Source organism: Bombina bombina, chromosome 4, assembly GCF_027579735.1.
Source record: "Bombina bombina isolate aBomBom1 chromosome 4, aBomBom1.pri, whole genome shotgun sequence".
In the NCBI taxonomy this organism is placed as follows: Eukaryota; Metazoa; Chordata; class Amphibia; order Anura; family Bombinatoridae; genus Bombina; species Bombina bombina.
In genome coordinates this window covers 1,010,203,594-1,010,227,678 of record NC_069502.1, presented here as the reverse complement: position 1 = coordinate 1,010,227,678, position 24,085 = coordinate 1,010,203,594, and the positions used below count along the sequence as shown (strand labels likewise).

The following is a 24,085-nucleotide window of genomic DNA, read 5'->3' as shown; positions in this document are numbered from 1 at the left end:
TGCTTTTTGGTAATTAGAAGGCTGCTAAATGCCGCTGCACATCACACGTGTATTATGGCTAGCAGTGAAGGGGTTAATTAGGGATCTTGTAGGGAGCTTGCAGGGTTAATTTTAGCTTTAGTGTAGAGATCAGCCTCCCACCTGACACATCAGACCCACTGATCCCTCCCAAACAGCTCTCTTCCCTCCCCCACCCCACAATTGTCCCCGCCATCTTAAGTACTGGCAGAAAGTCTGCCAGTACTAAAATAAAAGGTATCTTTTTTTTTTTGGAGCATATTTACATATGCTGCTGTGTAGGATCCCTCTTAGCCCCAAACCTCCCTCATCCCCCCCCAAACAGCTCTCTAACCCTCCCCCTCTACATTATTGGGAGCCATCTTGGGTACTGGCAGCTGTCTGCCAGTACCCAGTTTACAAAAAAAATGTATATTTTTTATTTTTTCCCCACTTTTCTGTAGTGTAGCTTCCCCCCCCAAGACTAAACCCCCACCCCCTCCCAGATCCCTTCGATTAACATATTTATCCCCCCTCTCTCCCTCTAAATAGAAACCACTGTTCCATAGTGTAATGGTTCCCACCCGCTCCCTCCCCGTGCACGCGCCCGCCCGCCTCCCCTGTGCACGCGCGTGCGTCCGTGCGCGCCCCCCAGCAATCCCGCCCACCGGTAAGCCATCGATCGCCACCCACCCGCCTCCCACTTCTGCTCCCACCCACCAACGATCGCGGCATCGATGTCCGGTGCAGAGAGGGCCACAGAGTGGCTCTCTCTGCATCGGATGGGGAAAAATGTTATTGCAGTGATGCCTCGATATCGAGGCATCACTACAATAACCGGAAAGTGTCTGGAAACGATCAGGATCGCTTCCAGCCGCTTTCAACCCCAACGTCGTACAGGGTACGTCGCTGGTCTTTAAAGACCAATTTGTGCAAGACGTACCCTGTACGACGCGTGTCGTTAAGGGGTTAAAGGGCCTCTGTTCAGTATGCTTTGCCTTTGCGTTGTCTCAGACCTATTTGTGAGAGTTCCTGTGTATTACCTGGCTGCCTGACGTCCTTCCTGATTCCTGATCCCTGGCTTGTTCCTGACTCTGCTGTTTTCCTTGTTCCTGATTCCGGCTCGTCTGACTATTCGCTTTGGCTCCTGACTCGGCTCGTCTGACTACCAGCTCTGGTTTTGACTCCTGGCTTGTTATTTGACTTGTGGACTTATTATTTTTTTGCTATTAATAAAGTTGTGATTATTTTTGCACTTCTCGTCTCAGTCTGATTTCTGGCACCCTGACACTTCCATTACCTATAGCTATAGGAGAGGTATTATACCTGGAATCTTGTGACCGGTGGAGTTGGCAGTCTCACTAACGGCAGTCCGCCTTGTTATCATCCTGGCTAGAGCTCATGTGGATACCCCACACTGGTCACTACTTTTGGAACTGTTATATTAAGCGCTTCCTTGCCTGCCTTTATAATTACAGCCTTTGCTTACTAACACATGCATGCTACTGCTGAACTGTTTATATCTTTTCTTACTGCTGAACAGGGCATCTTTTTGAAATACCAAGGCCAAGTGCCTCATATGCTTGCATCAAGCTTATTTGACCATTACCCCTTAATCATTAGCCTGTTCCATCTCTGCATTTCCATGCTGAACTGTGTACTATTTACTCTTTAAAGCTGATTTATTTATGGTTCACCATATGTATTTATTTAGCTGGCTAAGTAACGCTCAAGTTGTTGTGAGGGGCCCATGTGTCTTTGTCTGTGTGTCTTCATGTGTGTAGTCACATATTTGTTTATATACCTGTTTACATATATGTTGAATTTTATATATTTATGATCACATAAATTAATTTTAACAAAAATATATATTTTTTTTTGCATATTACCCTAATTGTCTCTGTTAATTATTATAGATAGTGAGAGTGCTTTATTCCTGGCCTTTTGGATGCACATTATACCGGTGCATCCACTTTTCTTATATACTTATTTTTGCATATAACGTTTCCAGGCTGCACCTCATTTAATGAAATTGTATTAATAATACCATACATCATAGTTGAGCTAGCTTTTTGTTTATTGCTTTTTTTGAACTTCCATTACCATTCAGACTCTTGTACTGATTTTCACAATCTTTACAATAAACTTAGGCTTTTTACCTATGCATTTGCATTTTCTTGTGACTTTTGGTTTGTTACAACACTTTCAATAGCTGTGATATAGAGGTATTTTAATACATACATTACTTATAATTTTTATTTACCTTCTGATGACTGAGATAATAAAAAAAATAAAACTATACAACAAATAAAGGAAAAACTTGTTAAAGCTAAAGTAAAAAATATAAAATTTTAGGTAAATTTGTTCAACTAAATGTACATTGATAAATGTCCCACATGAAGCTTTCCTTTAAAAGATGTAGTGTGACTCATTTGTATTGGTTTTGTCCTAGTTTTGTGGCATGGGGAGGGGAGCTAATTTTATAATCAACCCCAGTGTCATACTGACTTCCACCAATAACTAGTGATCAGGATCTGGTTACAACTTGCGTGTAGAGGAGGTATAGACAAATTGTATGATATACATCAAATATATCACAGCTGCAAATATGGAACAACAAAATAATCTATTTCTCTAAGGATATATATGTAATAGGAAACAGATTTTTTTTCTTTCAAACAAGTTATTGTTTTTCATAAAAATAGAGACCGCAGAGCTATTCAGTCAAGTTTACTCTAAAACGGAACAATATTATCAGTCCTAATTACTATCAAGAACTAAAATAAATATGTAGCTGGTACATCAAAAGTTAACCTAAGGGGTTTGTAAAAAAAAAAAAAAAAATCAAACACTGACCTATATTCACTAATAATTCTAATAATTCAGAGAACTATCCACTGAGGCAAAATTCTCAAAAAAACATTCCAGTTACTAAACAAATTCAGTAAATGCACCTATTCAACGAGGTGCCATGGACTGCATTTCAGTTTAATCTGTTTTAAAGAGAAAAAAAAGATGACTTTCAAATAAAAGTATAGCCACAAACAACTAACTTGCAAACAAATTCAAGTCTAGTAGTCAAATCCAGTTGACTTTAGAGCTAAAGTTGTGGATTTCAAGGTAAATACTCTTCACCTACCAATTTGGGGCACGATCCGATATACGGTGCAGGTCTCAGCGCAAGTGTGGAAACCTGCGCCACCCGTAGTTTAAGCTTGCACATCGAGTTATCACATATACGGCGCCGGCAGTGGCTAAAGTGCCGTAAGTCGGACAAACTAGTGATGTCCAGAAATAAGCGTAAGTACAAATTTCTGGAGTCGCCAGTGACTTACGGCACTTTGGAAACTGCCGCTGCATAAAAAAACTAACTAAAGTATAAAATCTCCCGTTACTGTCTAACACGCCTCCCAAAAATAACCCGACACGTATACCCCTCTATCCACAATCCCCCCTCTCACTTATAATAATAAATATATTAACCCCTAAACCGCCGCTCCCGGACCCCGCCGCCAGCTACATTAAATGCCTTACCCCGTAATGTGATCCCCCTACACCGCCGCCAGCTACATTAAATGTCTTACCCCCTAATGTGATCCCCCTACACTGCCGCCAGCTACCTTAAATGTCTTACCCCCTAATGTGATCCCCCTACAGTGCCGCCAGCTACATTAAATGTCTTACCCCCTAATGTGATCCCCCTACATCGCCGCCAGCTACATTAAATGTCTTACCTCCTAATGTGATCCCCCTACACCGCTGCCACCTATATTAAAATTATTACCCCCTAATGTGAGCCCCCTACCCCGCTGCCACCTACATTAACTATATTAACCCCTAATATGATCCCCCTACACCGCCGCCACCTATAATAACTCTATTAACCCCTAATCTGAGCCCCCTACACCGCCGCCACCTATATTAAATTTATTAACCCCTAATCTAATCCCTCTACACCGCCGCCACCTATATTAAAATTATTAACCCCTAATCTAATCCCCCTACACCGCCACCACCTATATTAAATATATTAACCACTAAACCTAAGTCTAACCCTAACACCCCTAACTTAATTATTATTAAAATAAATCTAAATAATATTAATAACATTAACTAAATTATTCCTATTTAAAACTAAATACTTACCTATAAAATAAACCCTAAAATAGCTACAATATAATTAATAATTACATTGTAGCTATTTTAGGGTTTATATTTATTTTACAGGTAACTTTGTATTTATTTTAACTAGGTACAATAGCTATTAAATTGTTAATAACTATTTAATAGCTACCTAGTTAAAATAATTACCAAATTACCTGTAAAATAAATCCTAACCTAAGTTACCATTACACCTAACACTACCCTATCAATAAATTAATTAAATAAACTACAATTATCTAAACTAAAATACATTTAAATAAACTAATCTATATTACAAAAAAAAAACACTAAATTACAAAAAATAAAAAAAGATTACAAGAATTTTAAGCTAATTACACCTAATCTAAGCCCCCTAATAAAATAACAAAGCCCCCCAAAATAATAAAATTTCCCTACCCTAAACTAAATTAAAAATGTAATCAGTTCTATTACCAGCCCTTAAAAGGGCCTTTTGCGGGGCATTGCCCCAAAGTAATCAGCTCTTTTACCTGTAAAAAAAGAACAACCCCCCATTACAACCCACCACCCACACACCCCTACTCTAAAACCCACCCGATCCCCCCTTAAAAAAACCTAAGTCTAACCCCCAAGTGGTCCTTACCTGTCCTGAAGACCGGCAGAGAAGGTCCTGTTCCAGGCGGAGAAGTCTTCTTCCAGGCGGCGACCTCTTCTTCTTCCAGGAACCAGCCGGCACGGAGTGGAGGAGTTGAAGACAGATGACCGCGGAGCTGAAGACCGTCCACTCTGGAACTGAAGACCGGCCACGCTGGAACTGAAGATCGGCAACACTGGAACTGAAGACCGCAGAGCCATGGAGCGTGGAGTATCCTCTTCATACGATCTCCGCCATACACTGAATAGGAATTCAAGGTACGCGATTAAAAATGGCGTCCCTTGAATTCCTATTGGCTGATTTGAGCCTTCAAATTCAAATCAGCCAATCGGATGAGAGCTACTTTAATTCTATTGGCTGATTTGAATAGCTAATAGAATAAGAGCTACTGAAATTCTATTGGCTGATTAGAATAGCCAATAGAATTACAGTAGCTCTTATTCTATTGGCTATTCAAATCAGCCAATAGAATTAAAGTAGCTCTCATCTGATTGGCTGATTTGAATTTGAAGGCTCAAATCAGCCAATAGGAATTCAAGGGACGCCATTTTTAATCGCGTACCTTGAATTCCTATTCAGTGTATGGCGGAGATCGTATGAAGAGGATACTCCACGCTCCATGGCTCTGGTCTTCAGTTCCAGTATCGCCGATCTTCAGTTCCAGCATCGCCGGTCTTCAGTTCCAGAGAGGACGGTCTTCAGCTCCGCGGTCATCGGTCTTCAACTCCTCCGCTCTGCGCCGGCTGGTTCCTGGAAGAAGAAGAGGTCACCGCCTGGAAGAAGACTTCTCCGCCTGGAACAGGACCTTCTCCGCCGGTCTTCAGGACAGGTAAGGACCACTTGGGGATTAGACTTAGGTTTTTTAAGGGGGGGATCGGGTGGGTTTTAGAGTAGGGGTGTGTGGGTGGTGGGTTGTAATGGGGGGGTTGTTCTTTTTTTTACAGGTAAAAGAGCTGATTACTTTGGGGCAATGCCCCGCAAAAGGCCCTTTTAAGGACTGGTAATAGAGCTGATTACTTTTTTAATTTAGTTTAGGGTAGGGAAATTTTATTATTTTGGGGGCTTTGTTATTTTATTAGGGGGCTTAGATTAGGTGTAATTAGCTTAAAATTCTTGTAATCTTTTTTTATTTTTTGTAATTTAGTGTTTGTTTTTTTTTGTAATATAGATTAGTGTATTTAACTGTATTTTAGTTGAGATGATTGTAGTTTATTTAATTAATTTATTGATAGGGTAGTGTTAGGTGTAATGGTAACTTAGGTTAGTATTTATTTTACAGGTAATTTGGTAAGTATTTTAACTAGCTAGCTATTAAATAGTTATTAACTATTTAATAGGTATTGTACTTAGTTAAAATAAATACAAAGTTACCTGTAAAATAAATATAAACCCTAAAATAGCTATAATGTAATTATTAATTATATTGTAGCTATCTTAGGGTTTATTTTATAGGTAAGTATTTAGATTTAAATAGGAATAATTTAGTTAATATTAATATTATTTAGATTTATTTAAAAAATAATTAAGTTAGGGGGTGTTAGGGTTCGACTTAGGTTTAGTGGTTAATATATTTAATATAGGTGGCGGCGGTATAGGGGGATTAGATTAGGGGTTAATATAGTTAAAATAGGTGGCGGCGGGGTAGGGGGCTCACATTAGGGGTTAATATAGTTAAAATAGGTGGCGGCGGGGTAGGGGGCTCAGATTAGGGGTTAATAGAGTTATTATAGGTGGCGGCGGGGTAGGGGGATCAGATTAGGGGTTAATATAGTTAATGTAGGTGGCGGCGGGGTAGGGGGCTCACATTAGGGGGTAATACATTTAATATAGCTGGCGGCGGTGTAGGGGGATCAGATTAGGGGGTAATACATATAATGTAGGTGGTGGCGGGGTCCGGGAGCGGCGGTTTAGGGGTTAAACACTTTATTAGGGATTGCGGCGGGGGATTGCGGTTGACAGGTAGATAGACATTGCGCATGCGTTAGGTGTTGGGTTTTATTTTGCAGGTAGTTTAGGGAGTTACAGGGCTCCAATACTCAGCGTAAGGCTTACTACGCCTGCAATTTGTGGCGAGGTGAAAATGGAGTAAGATTTCTCCATTTTCGCCACGTAAATCCTTATGCTGTATATTGGATACCAAACTGCGTGGGTTTGGTATATCACTACTACGTACATTACTACAGCCGAAGGGTGAAATATACGAGCGTAACTTCTATGTTACGCCGTATATGTGATACCAAACCAGCGCAAAATTTGTCGTCACCGGCTATTGCGGGCGACGCTGCATATCGGATCGGGCCCTTGGTATATCCAGGACACGTTTAGACGAACTGTCAATCATTAATTAGTACAATTTATACAGATAATTAAATATAATCTATTACAAATCAAATGCACACCTTTATTGTGTTATCATTTACACATACTTTAAATAAGATTTATCTGAGTATAATTTTAACAAATAACTTAACTTATACAGTTATTTTTGGTTATCATTTTTAAAATAAATACAGAGGGCACTTTTATTTTGGTATTACTAAAATGGTGCTATTAGGTTTTAGATAAAGGAACAATGTGACCTTGGCTTTGGTACAGTTAGATACTTCTTTATTCTGTTTTCCACACACAGTATATATATGATTTTTGTATTATTTTAATGTATAATATTTCAGGATATTATATATTCATGTTAATAGGTACCTTTTTAATATAAAATATTAAAGGGAAACATTTTTTAAGATTAATATAATTTAATCTTATTCTATAATTTTATTGAATATATAGGTGATTTATCTTTAAATATACATAGCCTCGCAGAATGTCTGTATAAAATAATAACAGCATTTAACAAGCTGAAATTTGTTTACCAATACTTTGTAAACTGAGCAAAATTTACATTTTATGTCTTAAAGGGACAGTCTTCTTGAACATGTTTATTGTTTAAAAATGTAGATAATCCTTGTATTACCCATTCCCCAGTTTTGCATAATCAACACTGACATATTAATACATTTTTTACCACTGTAATTACCTTGTGTTTAAGCCTCTGTAGACTGCCCCTTATCTCAGTTATTTGACAGACTTGCATTTTAGCCAATTAGTGCTGAATAACCCCTCAGGAGTGAGCACGTTATTTAACATGATACACATGAACTAGCACTGTTTAATTGTGAAAAACTGTCAAAATGCAGATGAGAGGTGGCCGATGGCTTAGAAATTAGCTAATGGGCCTACCTAGGTTTAGCTTTCAACAAAGATTACCAAAGGAACAAAGCAAATTTGATAATATAAGTAAGTTGGAAAGATGTTTAAAATTGCATACCCTATCTGAATCATGAAAGTTTAATTTTAACTAGACTGTCAACTTTAAAATCTTTTGGCAGCCATATTGCAAATGCTGCAAACTGTGCTTCAACTACTACTGAAACAGCTTAAAGTCATAATCATTTTTGACAACCATTTTAACAATTAATGGCCTGTCAAAACAATTAGCAGGTTTAATATAGAAGTAATTTTCAATAATTTTGTAATCTTGGAGCCATTTTTAACAGACTTTACATTGTTTTCAGGTCAGTGATAAGTCAGTTAAAACAGTGGCGTCACTAGGGGGGGGGCGGGGGGGGCGGGCCGCACCCGGGTGACACCCTCCAAGGGGTGACACCAAAAAAAAAAAAAAAAAAAAATTTTTTTTTTTTTTTTTTTTTTTTTTACATTTTATTGAAATTCAAAGAAATACAATGTTGAGATGCATAGATTATTTTATTAGAGGCTGGCATTTGTGAACATTAGTGGGACTGGGGAAGTTGTAGCCACACAATTTTTTTGCCCCTTGAGCCAGTACTGCAATTTCAACAAATAGTTTTCCTGGCTGCTTTTGCTTGTTTGTACTTTGCTCCTCCCCTGCCCAATTTCACTATGAATGTTGTGGGTGTGCCGTGGGGCTTGCAAAGTTGCGCTGCTAGCCTAAACCTGCCTGCCTATCTGTGCTCACTGCTCAGTGACATGCGGCCCAGGGCTGTGCACTGACAGACTTGGAACAGAGTCAGAGAGCAGAATTTTCATAGTTTGTGCGCCGAAACCTTTTCTTCAGTGATTTATTTTAGAGTGCTCTGTTTATCTTTCATTTGATGTTCTGCTGAGCCAGGGAGTATGAGCTTCATAATTAATGCAGTGCAGTTTACATATTTTGTATGTGTGTGTCTGAGTTTTTGTGTGTCAGTGTTTTTGTGTGTGTGTTTTTGTGTGTGTGTCTGAGTGTGTTTCCGAGTGTTTGTGTGTGCATCTCAGTATGTTTTTAAGTGTGTCTGAGTATTTGTATGTGTGTTTGCCTGTGTTTTTGTGTGTGTCTGCTTTCTGGGGGGGGGGTGACACCATGACTTACCGCACCGGGTGACACCAACCCTAGTGACGCCACTGAGTTAAAAAAACAATTAGCTTATTAGATTAGAGTTTTCACAAGTTGGTCTGTCGTACGAAAGGCATGTTTTTTTTTATCATATAGTTTACTGTTAAACAACTTGATGCAAAGGAGTTTAGCTGATAATTTCTTCTGTTGCACAGTTCAGTATAAGTGAATACACCTAAATGAGTGATGGAGGACAACAAAAAATCAGAATTTCACCTCTCTCTAAAAAAATGCTTAAATTCTTAGAAAATCTACAGCTGTAACAGCTACCAGGGTCCAAGCACAAGTTTCCTAAGAGCAGAAATTACTTTAAATATGCCTTTTAGTAATAACCTATGAATTTATTAAAAACATTTTACAGTGATATTACACAATGCTTTGGAGACAAATATATGATTTAGGAAGGATAACTAGCCTTGCATTTTCTTGAATAATCTTTACACAAATGAGGCTTTTAAACTAAAAAAATTCTAAAAAGTTCCCTTGATAGTTACAGATGGTTTCATCTTTGAAAACCCACTGTATGTTCATTTCCCTCTCAGCATTAATTATATATAATTGCTTTCATTTTAGCAAACTACTTGTTAAACTATATGGCCTCAGTGCTGCATGTATTTTACATACAAATGTTTCTGTAGCTGGAAAATGATTTTATGAACGTTTTGATTTGTAGAAAAAATGAGAGGAGTTCATTGTTTGTGTAAATTTCTTTAATATTGTTTAATTACTGTGTTATAGCCTGACAGTAATTAGGCTATATTTTTTACAATGTGACAGACAGAAGAATCATGCTGAGAGAAAAATGCATTCCATTATTTTGTTCTCAACCTATAACACTGAATTTTAGGAGCTAAAGGGCTGACAAACTAGTTTCAGTTTTTATAATCCATGGTCCATAAGTAAAGTATACGTTTGTATGACACTATATTGTTTCATCCTGATGCCATCAGAGCTGACAGGTGCCTTTTTTCAGGACATATATGGATCAAAGACAAGTCTGAATATAAATGCTTATTGTGAGCCTGAAACACAATATTCCTGAACATCAGAAAGAAAATGGGAAGAGGATGCTGACTGCATGTTGGCATTCTCTAGGTCTGTTGGTATTATCGCAGACAGCAGGTGGGGGCCGATAAGCTCTCACAGGGTACCTCATTAAAGGCTAACACAGTGACTATTATTGGATCAGATCACATCAGGTGGAGAGGAGTTGCACAAACTGAGCCTATGCTGACACCTGAGGCAGCCTAGTCTGCTCTGACCTTGACAATCAGCTGCCAAGGTCATCCCTAATTCCTTCAGCAGTCTGCTGGAGATCTTGGTAAGGGAAGGGGGGTTATGATGTATAAAAAGGAAGAAGACATTTGGTGTACCAGGAAGAAGGTACATTTCATTTCTGTTCTGTTCAGGTGTTGACAGAAATGTCTCAAAATAGACAGAAGTCTAATACCTCAATCAGGTCACTTGCTATGTGGCTGCAAATAAACAAATTTATAAGGGGAGCTCTAAAAAATGAACTTAGTAAACTATTCCATGCAGGTACTTTGCAATTGTGTATTTGTACATCATATAAACAAATGAGGGATTTAAGCATTATTGTTTAATGATTTTAGAGACTTAATGAAAGAAGAGTTGATAAAAGCTATCACAGCTGCTGGGTGTTTATGGTACAGACAGCTTTATTTACTTACTCGAAATAGATCTTATAAACTTACATATGCTAGCAAGAAACAACTCATTTATTTGCGTAACACTGTTTATGGCATTGAGTAAACTGAGATATTTATCTGCGTCGACACAATGTCTTGCACTCTCTCCTGTGCTTTCTTTTCTAAAAAATAAATAAAATAAAATTAATTTATCAGATTGGCATTCTATTCATTATAGTACACAGCAATATATATATATATATATATATATATACACACACACACACGCATATACATTCAGGATTTGATAAGACACTATTTAAATATCATCTTGTAGTTTTCTATTTTACTCTTATGCTATCATTTAAGTGTCTGTCTTCAACTCTGAAAGAAATCTGAATTTCATTTTTAACATCACTTTTCATGCCCAGGGAACACAATAAGTTTTCCTGTCTAGACGTTCCCATTTTCCTCTCATTTCCTAACTTATTTATGTCCAACTGTCAGCCCATCAGAGGTGTATTTAGTTAAACCCCCTATTTTGATTTAAGGTTACACATTTGGCAAAAATCACATAGCTACAGGACTTTTCCCTGTGTGGCACAGTCTGTTTTCTACTGGCACTTCATTATGAACTAAAATATTTCTCACAACTGCTGTGTGCCATGGATAATGACAAGGTTCATAGCAATGATTATCACCCCTGTGACAGACACACACATACACATTCCCATTGTGAACTGATAAACCTAAACAAGAAAGTCAATTATCTCTTTTTCTCACTAAAAATAATTTTATAATGTTTGTGATAATATATACATTCTGAATTAGGTATGTCTCATATATTTATATATAAGTTATCTATCTATACACACCAACACAAACATTTCCATTTTCAACTGATAAACTAGGTCATTATTTATCAAAATAAAAATAAGTTTAAATCAGTATTTTTTTACATAGCATTAGACATGATAAAGTCAGAAAAACACACATATATATATATATCAAGCCATATGTATACACACACACATATATATACACACATGTATATATATATATATCTTAAGCTATATATTTGTGTACACGTAGAAGACAATTATCTGATAATTTAATGCCCAGTAATAGCATAAATTCTGTAATTTAATGTCTAGAAATAGTATAAATTGTGTAGCTCCTTAGCACCCTTTCCTTTCCCCTATTATTGTTGTTTGTCTGTGTCTGCTATCCCCTGTTTTTAGTGTAATGTTTCTTCTCCAGATATCAGTAAAACATAAAGATTACCTCTTATGCAGCTAATCCAGCTCTCCTGCCAGTAGTTGCTGCTAGTATTGTCAAGGTTTTTCTCCAAGAATCGATGACAAGGGTCTCAATTGCCAGTGAGAAGAGGAGGAAAATTATTCAAATCAGCATCCTCCTCGCCTGAGGATAAACATGCAGTCACCCACTCGGGAGAGGACAGGCACTAGCAAGAAGCCGATGACTTGACACCTTAGATCTATTGGGAATCCTCAAAAACTTCTGAGAAGGGGAAATCCAAAGAGCAGCGACTTTTGTTTATGTTATTTGTCTGTCAACGAATTCTTCTGCTAATATAATCTGTAAGTGACTAGTTTGTGCTCAGATGGAAGCCAGATTCACAGGCAGTGGGGAGCAGACCAGGAAATTCCCAGTAACTTCTCACCTCCTGTAGAGCAAGCTGTTAGCTGCAAGTTATGTTAGGTTGGTCAGCCTTTTATTTTGATTATTTTGATCAGTTTAATCAATATAGTTCTGTAAAATATCAGGTTTTAAAAAAAAATGTATTCTCTGACGTGTCAATTGATTTTTGCATCTGCTCCACTTGAATGTTTTTTTTCTAATATGTAGGTATATGTGTGTGTGTGTATATATATATATATATATATGTGTGTGTGTGTATATATATATATATATATATATATATATATATATGTGTGTATATATATATATATATATATATATGTGTGTGTGTGTGTATATATATATATATATATATATATATATATATACATATATACACATAGATATCATATTAGATAAGTTTTATGTAGACAGAAATAAGCATATATATTTTAACAGTATTAACTAGATTTATTTATATTTATCTGAATCTGTCGATATTCCTCTATTAAATAAATGTGTAATTTAGCCTTTGAATATGTGTACAGTTTATAAAATTATATTGTTTGCAGCTACTTAATAATTTTGTAATAGCAAAGGAAACAGATTCTAGGGTTAAAATAAAAGACTAGAAATTAGAGTGTACTGTGCACATAGATTACAAGAAAGAATAATATGAGACAATATTTCTGCTTAAAAAATCCTTCATTGACTTGTGGATTTTTTTTTTGTATTAAGAAATAATTATCAGTAAAAATAGTTTTAGATAAAATGAAATGCATAGTTTAGAATTTTTTAATGTTTGTACACACACACACACACACACACACACATATATATATATATATATATATATATATATATATATATATATATATATATATATATATATATATATGTATACACACAAACACAGACACACACATATATATATATATATATATATATATATACATATATATATAATGTATAATTAATAACAAAAAATAGTTACTAAAATAAAATAAAAAAATAACATAATATACTGTTTGAAATTATAGCTGTAGCGTATGTTTTTATGCTGTCAGTTGTTTGTTTATAGATATCTGAAAATGTAATTAAATTTAATATAAATTAAAAATAACATACTCCCATGTGTCATATTAATATTGTTTTTTTCTTGTTAATTAAGCACCAGAAGTAAAATCATTATTTAAATATATCTAATTCATAACACATTTTAAATAAACCCATTTTTCCTTATTTTCTGTAATTTACCTCGCTATATAAAACTTTACATCATACTTAATTTAATACTTACTTAGTTTTATTTTTTTATATATTGATGTTATAAAATAAACTAGATATCCTACAAAATTATATAAAAAACAAATTTTAAGATACTGATTGTCATTCCCTATTTTCAATATAGGTCCAGCTATATTCTTTTCAGCAGTACAAAATATTAACTAAACTAATCATTTGCACTATATAGATATCCTTGTGACAGCCAAATAATGCTTTGGGTTTACAATTACATCCAGATCACTTTTTCTAATGCTCTTTTTAGTTCATGGCATTTAGATGACTAGATTTCTGTGGGATTAAATACAAACATCTTTCAAAATGATTTCGTCATTCTGCCCAATTCCAGGTCCTGTAGAAGATTATATCTGATATCCTTTTTGCTCCTGTTTTTAGCTTCATACAAATAATAGAATGTTGTACTGATTAACAAGGCACCTTGAATGTAATGTCAGTATCCTAAAAAAGGGGATGGAGTATATCTCTAAATAGGGTTTATCATATCTGTGATAATTAATTTACTGATTTTATTTAAAACATAGAACTTACTAAGCATCACAAAACTCTCAAAGCTAACCAAAGCCATAAATTATATAAAAATAAACTATAAAGAACATTTTTGTGTATTATTCATTTCTTCAACTATATACAAGATTAAATACATATTAGCTAATATGTTTTTGAGGAAAGCACACAGTTAACCAAAGCGATATATATATATATATATATATATATATATATATATGTGTGTGTGTATGTGTTTATATATATATATGTGTATGTGTTTATATATATATATGTGTGTGTGTGTATATGTGTTTATATATATATGTATATATATATATATATAAATATATGTATATATATATATATATATAGATAGATAGATAGATAGATAGATAGATAGATAGATAGATAGATAGATCAATAGATAGATATCAATTTTAATATTTTACAAATATGATAATTTAATGGAAGTACACTGTCATTTCGATCGCCTATTTTTATAAGTTTTAGTACTCAAAAAATAATTAAGCTTTTTCTAAAGTTAATGATTAAAGAAAAAACATTGGTGTGTGTAACTATTGTATACTGTAAAAGTGTATAACTCTAGATTCTCTTGTTCTTGTTAATAAACAAATCTGTATATTTCCAGAAAAGTCCTGATTGTGTTTTGTTTACGTAGTTAAAATGCAAAACAGGTATTTCTGCAAAAAAGGTTATAACAACTGACTTTTAAAAACTGTTGGGATGTTCCACAGGGTCAGTACCAGATCAGACTATTTTTTTTTATTTCTGAATACAATCCTAAAGATAATGAGTGCCTGTTGTATTAAAGGGGACAAACAGTACTTTGCCATCTTCTGACCCCAGAATGCATGGTTTGGTTTCATTGATCATCCCCCTTTATGAGATAATGCAATTACAAACATCAATAAGGAGCTGCAAGGGGAATCATTATGTAGTGACAGTGATAAATGACTGTACAGAAATAGCATGCTTTTCTCTTACAATCCAGGAGCCCAGGGGCTTTGGGGGCTGAACACTGTCACCAAGGAAACAGATGACATCCAAACTGGCACCAAAAGAAAAAAAACGTACCCTTTTTATATTATTTTCTGCTTTTTAATTCTCCCAAAGAGTTGGTTTTGGCCTTGGAAGCAGCTGTGAAACAGACTAATATTTCAAGACTTTAAAAATACAACCCCTTCTTATCCAGTTTATCAACTATTCATTTAATGTATTTATTAAATCACTGCCTTGTAAGCTTCACTCAAACAGGGGGCTGAGAGTTTTTTCGTTTTGTATTAGATGATTTATTAGTTGCAATTTGCATTCAGTGCCCCTTACTCTGCTAGGAACACATAAAAAGGACATTTTCCCCTATCAGGTTGCAGGCTTTATTTTTACCGAGCTGTGAGAGATTTCAGGAAAGCCCAGTCTTCAGCATATCTTGGAAGTTGCACAGAATAACCCTTTGTCTACCAGAAAAGGCTGCAATGCAAAGTATAGCCTCTGGGAGTTAATAGGTTAATGCCATACTGAATATTTATTTACTATTTGGAGCTTGTTTACAGTTTTGCTGTATTTATTCTAGAGTTATTGGCAGCTCTTATTCTGCAAGTTATCACATATCAGTTTAGAGCTAAAATAATGTATCACAGCCAAAACATATTTACTAAGCTCTCCATACATTTACTTTTATGCTATGTGGATCACTATAATTACATTTATGTTTGATAAAGATTATTATTTTTATGTTTATTTTATTTATCACTATATTTTGGAGCATTTATGAGCAGCGAATTTCAAACATTTATATAAAATACCTGTTGAAAAATAACATATAATAGATGTTTTAATCTTATTGCAACTGTATAAATTATTAAGCGTACACAGCATATGTACACTTTCTATATGTATTGTTTTGCAACTGTTGAAACAATGGGAGACACTTTTCACATTCGAAGATCATAGTATTCAGCAATAAGTACAATAAAAACCACTGATACCTAATTCAGTAACATTATTCTTTAGAAAAAAAATAAACAGTTCTATGCCTCAGGTAAACTACATGATGCAATGAGGGTTGTACAGTGTATACTGCAAAGAGGGAGGATGCAAAACTCCTCTGTGTATGACTGTATATATCTGTGTGTGTGATGAGTGTGCACGTGTGTGCGCTCTGATAACATTTAGTGATTCTTTAAAATAAGACAATGGAATTAATATTAAGGTTATGTCTCTATTATACAACTAAATAAATGTGTCACAGTTAAAGTGAATGTAAATTTTGATGATAAAGTGCCCAGTTTTTAAAAATTCGATTAAAAACAGGGGCACTTTAATTAATCAAAATTTACATTTCACTCGTGTTGTGAAAATACTTACCTTTTAATCTTGACAGCCGCTGCATCGCTTCCTCCGCCCATCGCAAAGCCTCTTCCTGGGTCTAAAATGAGGAGTCCGGCTTCCTCCAATCACGGCTTTGAATCAGACACTGATTCCCCCGGGGAGGGAAGCCGTGATTGGAGGATGACGATCCGTCATTTCTGACATAGGAAGAGGCTTGCGACGACCGGGGGAAGCTGGGGCGGCTGTCAAGATTAAAAAAGTAAGTATTTTCACAACACAAGTGAAATGTAAATTTTGATGAATTAAAGTGCCCCTGTTTATAATCAAATTTTTAAAAACTGGGCACTTTATCATCTAAATTTACATTCACTTAAAAGGGAATTATTAATTGCATAAAACAATTTATATAGGAAAAATATAGTGGTGTTAAATGAACTTTATGACTTTTGTGCACACGTGTGTGCATATATATATATATATATATATATATATACATACATATATATGTATATACACACGCATATGCACATATATAGTTATGATATTTACTGAACATTACATTTCACACTACGTTATTAAAGATCAATGGCACCAAATTAAAATTGTTTAGTTATCTGGTAATTGAAATAAAGGAGATTGTAGTTTTTCTTAACAGGGTTCTCTGATCTATATTAGCACATGCATTAATTTCACCAGTCATGTGAAACAAAGCACATGCTGTAAACTTGCCCTAAAGTTCAGGGCCACATCTTCATGCACCTCTGGAATGTGTTCTCTCCCTCCGCTAGCTAACAGAGGCTACCATTTAAATATACTGGGCACTGTAAACTTATTTGTCTAAATGTACAACTACAGAAGGTGAGGGAGCATCGAAACAGCCCAGTGTCACACATGTCACAGGGAGCGCTCACTGTGAACCAGGGAGTTAAGTGCACCATCATCTCTAGTGAGCTTTCAACCTCTGAACCACGAAAGGGATTTAAATGGATCAGTTGTGCATTATGCATTTGTGTTTAATTGTGGTGAACCAGATTAAAGACACTGAATCGTCTCTTTCTATGTACATTAAACAGTAAAACAAACTTTTGTCTCCTTTAAAACCTTTATAATTGATTTGATTTATCGTTACACGTGCATATGTGTAAACATGAATTGAAATATGGTTTATTTATACATTTAAAAATAGTATAGTCATTTTTTTTTCCAGATTTTACAAACCATAATTCTCTTTAGGTACACTTAATAAAGTCTTAGATAATTATTATGAAAGTGAAATCACATGTACAATGTGATAGATCATTAAATAGTTAATATCTTAAGAGACTATTTGATATTACACATTATAATTGGGCATATGACCAATTTATTGCATATAGATCAAATAAATGCTGCCATGTTTTCAGTATTGTTGGTGGCTTCATTAACAGAAACACTTGTAATCTCTATATATTTTTTAGAAGCAATTATTATTAAAGAGATATAAAAAAACAAAAATTTTATTTTGTAATTTAGACAAAACATATCATTTTTAAAACGTTTCCAATTTACTTCTATTATCAAAATGGCATAATTCCCATGATATTCTGTGAAGGGATACCTAGGTAGGCATCTGAAGCACTGCATGGCTCAAATGCTGCCATCTAATGCTCTTGAAATGAATAACATTCTTGCAAAATTGCTGCCATGTAGTGCTCAAGAAATGGGCAGGCTCCTAAGCATACATCATATACCAACAGAACACAGGTAGGTTGCTCAAGCTCTTACTCCTAAGCATACATCCCTGCTTCTCAACAAAAGATACAAATAGAACAAAGAAAAAATGATAATAGAAGTAAATTAGAAAGTTGTTTACATTTTTCAAGGTAGAGAAGTGTAAAACGTGGAGCCCTATTTATATAGTCAATGTGTATGTTAAAATATAAACTGTATATAATGTAGCTGCTCAGTGGGGCTTAGTTTGGGGGGGGGGCACATAGGCATCTACAATAAGGATAACACATCTCAACTTAGCCTGATCCTAGAATATAAGATAAAGATATGATGGACTTGGGGGAAAATATTTAATGTATATAAAACATGAAAATATGCCCTGCTTGAAAAAAATGTATAGAAGAAGGTATTCATATTTGCATAAAAACTAATATATAATGTCTGGCTAAGTGGAGTGATATCCTACAAGTTTAACAAGAGATGATATTCAGGACAGGAAAATACATTATTTAGAAAACTGAAACTACACATTTTGAAATGCATTTTTATTAGATTAAACAAAGAAAAATACTTAAATGTCCCTTTAAATAATAGTCATCTTAGTCTCTCGTTATTACAGTCCTATGTTTAAAAAAAAGTACTTTCTTTACCCAGTATATAGGTATGTGTATACATTAAAATAATTGGTGAACTAAAGTTGTGGCGTTGTCTAAATATCTTTTTTATGACAATTACACTAAAGTACGCAGACAACAAAAAAAAGTATTATTAAACTCAGTAGACAAGGAATGACGACTGAAATGTTTAAAAACACAATTCAGATATGGGACTCTTCATTAGAAACTAAACTCTTCCGAATATTTTATTTCATAATCGTTTAAATATAAAGTTAATGCCCTGCATATATGAAGATATATATTTTTTTCTGCGAACACACACACTATATTAATTGAGCCTTTTCTTATTAATAAAGATGGATTATCATTTGCAATCTTGAACTCCTCAGGTAGCCATTTATAATTATCACATGCGATTTTTTGGCGACTAACATATTCTACACCACTTTTCACGCTAGTTATGCATTCATTTATATATCTACACGATCACCTCACCCCTGCACTTCTGACACACCTGGTAGTTAGAACAATAGGCAGCAGTTTATCCCGATGCAGGATCCCCCTGCACAGTGGAACTAACAGGGAGACTTGTGGGTCTTTGTGTGTTTATTCCAGGGACGCCCAATAGATGGCAATGCTTACTGTGCAACTTCATACCAAGCACAAAATAACCTCGACTTTTGTAGAGTATGAGAAAACAGACTAGCAAGGAATGGCTCCTTCTTTTGCAGGGCTGTGTGCTAAACAGCCACATCGTAAACCGGATTCAGTTTGCTCTATTCATCATTTAACTTCCCACAAAGGAAGATCTTTCTGAAAAGGACTTGAGATATTGTACTTATAAACAAGCACACTGCATGCAAACCCGGTTTCCTTGCAGTCTGTATTATGTGAAAGAGGGAGAAGTCTGTGGGGCTGCCATAGGGAGCACCAATGTTACAGTGTTGTTCTATCCCTGGCTGTGTGCAAGGGGCAGAATTCACTCATCTCTTGCTGCCTTTTTTTTTTTTTGTTGCCATTCCTGGGCAGATAGCAGAGGAGATGAATCGCATAGTTACTGCCAAAAGTTTTTTTTTTTCCTCTGCCTTTTGCTTTGAATGAATGTAGCTAGGAAACAGCAAGCAGACATAGAAGACGGAATTTCCAACGTGTAAAATGTTCTTAACGGAGCTATTGAGAGAGTGCAATAAGGCGTGAGGGGGAACTAATCTCCCCATTTGAATGTTTGTGGCAATTTTATCTAAATGAATTTTAATGCTAAACGAGGGATAATTCCCTATTTGTAGCCCGTTTACTTCTCTTTCCAGTGCTTCTGATTCCTTCTAACATCTTGCAATGCACAATAACAATACTCTCAATAAACTAATTCATTTTGCATTATTAGTTGATTAACAATTCTAGAGCTGTGGGAGGATGTATATGGGTCTTAACACTCCTGGAGTCTCTTTTTAGTATAAAAAAAAATCTGATCCTGACAAAAAAATAAAATAAATAAAGGGGAAGAAAACTGGAAATGCGTGTGCCCATTTAAAAAAAAAATATATAAAAAAATTTAAGAGGGCGGTTTGTTTTTGCCTTTTAAGTAGCTCCAGAAACCATTTTCCATTGAGCTGAAAAGATTTGGCTAACCTCTTTGTAGCTGTGTATGCACTGCCAGTGATTAGAGAACAGGGGACATGAAAATATAACACAAGACACAGTGTACTTTTATGTGTCTAGTGGTATAAGTACACTACTTAGGTGTAAAAACCTTGAAGCGCCCCCCCCCCTCCCTTTAGAAGCTTAAATATTGCTTTCCGGACATTTAACGTTCAAAGTAATGTAGGGGATTTATAAGTTAGCCATACATTTCTGTTAGTATTTAATTTAACCCTTTAAGGACCAGGAATTTTAGAGAAAAACTTTCCCAAAGTACCAGAGATTTTTTTTAGCAATTTTGCTATCACTCCATTTATATAGAAATAGAGCCTTGCTCATTTTAAATGTACTTATCAAAACTATATATTTTTTCAGTAAACAACCCAAGGTATTAATCTAGGCCCATTATGGTATATTTCATGCCATCGTTTTGCCGCCAAATCCGATCATATTAAAAAAATCCTTATTTTTTTAACAAATGTTTTATATATACACAACTACTGCAGTCATAAAAAAATGGTTGTAAAAGCTCTGGGGTCCTCTTTGTTCAGAAATAGCAGACATGCATGGCTTTGTCTTTGGCAAATGCGCACCACTCTTCTCAAATTCCCAACATTGAAGTGGTTAAACAGGTAGCTTGTAAGGTTAATTTTATAGTTCAGGCGTAGATAGAAAAAATAACCACGCAAACCGTGGATATTAAAGAATAACAAGGCTGCACTCTGGTTCAAATATAAAGTGCTTTTATTTAACCACTTAACACCATCATACCACCTACCAAAATAGGTAAATGCTGAAAATGAAAAGCTAATTAGCACATATCCAGGCCTGGAATACAAAACAGAACAAGGTAATAAATACATTAGTAGGACATACACATGAGCACATATGTGTACCAAACACGCTCAAAAGACCCACTAAGTATGGAATGCAACAGTTCATAAACAGCGTTACCAGGTTGCAATCCTCCTTGAAACTTAAAATCAAGGTTGCCAAATGCATAGAGGAGCCGTTAGTGTAACAACACGCTCCAATCCAAACAGGCATCAGGCAAACACAAAAGAATACTTGCTGCTTAAAGTTCCAGATGAGTGAATCCCCTGTAAATGAACCTCTGCAGTTACCAAATTTACTTGGAAACTGAACCGCTCCGTTGCTTCCACTGTCTCGTCACGGGTCCTCCCATACAGGTTTAGAGCTTAACCCGCCGCATGGAGCAACTTTTAGGTCAGGGTTACTCTGGAAAGCAGGTATAACAAAACCACAAAACACTGGTTTACAGATCGCCAACCATGATGTGTTTTGCCCCTCCCCTTTCCTGGGCTGACACTGGGACTTCATCTGATGCAAAGATGTATACCCCTATCTTTGTACCCAGCGCTAAGGAATTTTGTGGCGCTATACAAATAAATGATAATAATAACCGCAAAGGTTCATTTACAGGGGATTCACTCATCTGGAACTTTAAGGGGACATTCCAGTCAAAATGTAAATGCACATAGATTTATTACATATTTGAATAGAAACATATGTGTAATATACATGTATTGGCAAAAATGCTTCTAGTAAAAGTTATCACTGTTTTAATGTTAACATTTTTCTCTGCATGTGCATGTGAAGCAAAGCTAGATATTGTCACTGCACCCACATTTTAAATAATGCAGCTGCTCAGAGCACCATTGGGGCTTGTATGATGTCAGCAATTAACCAATTGAGTCTTTACAAGATGGTACAAGCACCTTAGGCTCTCTGAACAAGTGATGCGTTTAAAATGCTGATGCACTGAGCATACTTAAATACTCTTTTGAAACAGCTTTAGCATTATTAGAAGCGTTTTTGCTAATGAATGTATATTACAAAATTGCTTCTATTCAATACCAAAATGCACCCTGGTGGTTTCCAATTTTGGCTGGAATATCCCTTTAAGCAGCAAGAATCCTTTTGTGTTTGCCTTATGCCTGTCTGGATTGGAGCGTGTTGTTACACTAAGGGCTCCTCTGTACATTTGGCAACCTTGTTTTAGTTTCAAGGAGGATTACAACCTGGTAACGCTGTAACGGCGCATACTATATGTCCTAACTGCTTAGGCTTGGGCAGTTTATAAAAATTCTTGCATTCCATACTTAGTGGGTCTTTTGAGCGTGTTTGGTACACATATGGGCTCATGTGTATGTCCTACTAATGTATTTATTACCTTGTTCTGTTTTGTATTCCAGGCCTGGATGTGTCCTAAGTAGCTTTACATTTTCAGCATTTACCTTGGTAGGTGGTATGATGGTGTTAAGGGGTAGACACGTCATTGCAAAAGATCTGCGTACAAATAAATGTTAAAACAAACTGTCATTGTGTTAGCAAAATCTCTCTTTAGTATTATTTATCTTATCTATTTGCTCTGACTAGTTAAATAAAATCACTTTATTTTTGAACCAGAGTGCAGCCTTGTCATTCTTTAATATCCATGGTTTGCGTTGATATTATTTTCTTTGTACGCCTGAACTATATTAGTTTATGACTGCTGGAACCTTAATTCTTTGGTTCATGTTAATTATTTAATTAGCAGGGTGCACACACCTCTATGTAAACTCAAGGTTAATTTTAGTTATAGTGTAGAGATTACTCTCCCACCCCCTGGTCCCTACCTAATCCCTCCCAAACAGGTCTCTTCCCGCTCTCACATCCCACTGGTCACCACCATCTTAGGTACTGGCAGACAGTCTACCAGTATGATGTTTTAGGACTTTTTAAAATTAATTAAAGTTATTTTTTATTTTCTGCAGTGTAGGATCCCCCCTTAGCCTCCCACCTCCCTGATCCCTCCCAAACAGCTCTCTAACCATCCCCCCTCCTAACGGTCTTCTATACTAAAAAAGATAGCATGAGCGCATGTCTTTACTCTCTATAGAAACTATTGTTACATCTCCTGATTGTCTGTAGTATTCTGCTTCTGGAAGGTAAGAAAACTCAGCGGCTGAGTGGAGAAGATTGAGGGTAAAGGATGTTTTAGAAAAACAAAATGTATGCTTACCTGATAAATTTCTTTCTTTCCGGGCATGGAGAGTCCACCACTTCATTCCAATTACTAGTGGTATATTCAACTCCTGGCCAGCAGGAGGAGGCACAGAGCACCCCAGCAAAGCTGTTAAGTGTAACTTCCCTTTCACCATAATCCCCAGTCATTCAGCTGAAGAAAAATGGAAAAAGAAGAACACAAGATGTCTAATTCACTCTGCTCCGCTGACAGAAAATGGAAGTTAGGCGGGTCACGTGATCGGACTAAAAAAAAACTGTGACACTGTAAAAGCATGCGTTTCTCTCCGACTAGCAGAAAAAACCTAAGTACTCTGCTCTACATCAGGTTTACGATCTCTTTATCATAATATAATAATAAAGATTAACCCTTCACAAACACCTTGCTATATCTTACAAGACCAATTATACCCCTGAGCCAGTCTCTCATTAAAAATAAGGGTAACATTTATTAACTCCTTAACGTATTGCTTCCACATTTCGC

The 24,085-nt window shown here is 35.6% G+C and overlaps 1 long non-coding RNA gene across 1 annotated transcript; it reads right to left on the bottom strand.

Annotated features, from left to right (window-relative positions):
* Window positions 1-9,871: 9,871 nt before the first annotated feature.
* LOC128655746 (uncharacterized) lies at window positions 9,872-12,465 on the bottom strand. The gene is made up of 2 exons (XR_008401896.1): window positions 12,113-12,465; window positions 9,872-11,010 (listed from the first exon to the last, which is right to left on the bottom strand). It is a non-coding gene; the product is annotated as an uncharacterized LOC128655746 (long non-coding RNA).
* Window positions 12,466-24,085: the final 11,620 nt, after the last annotated feature.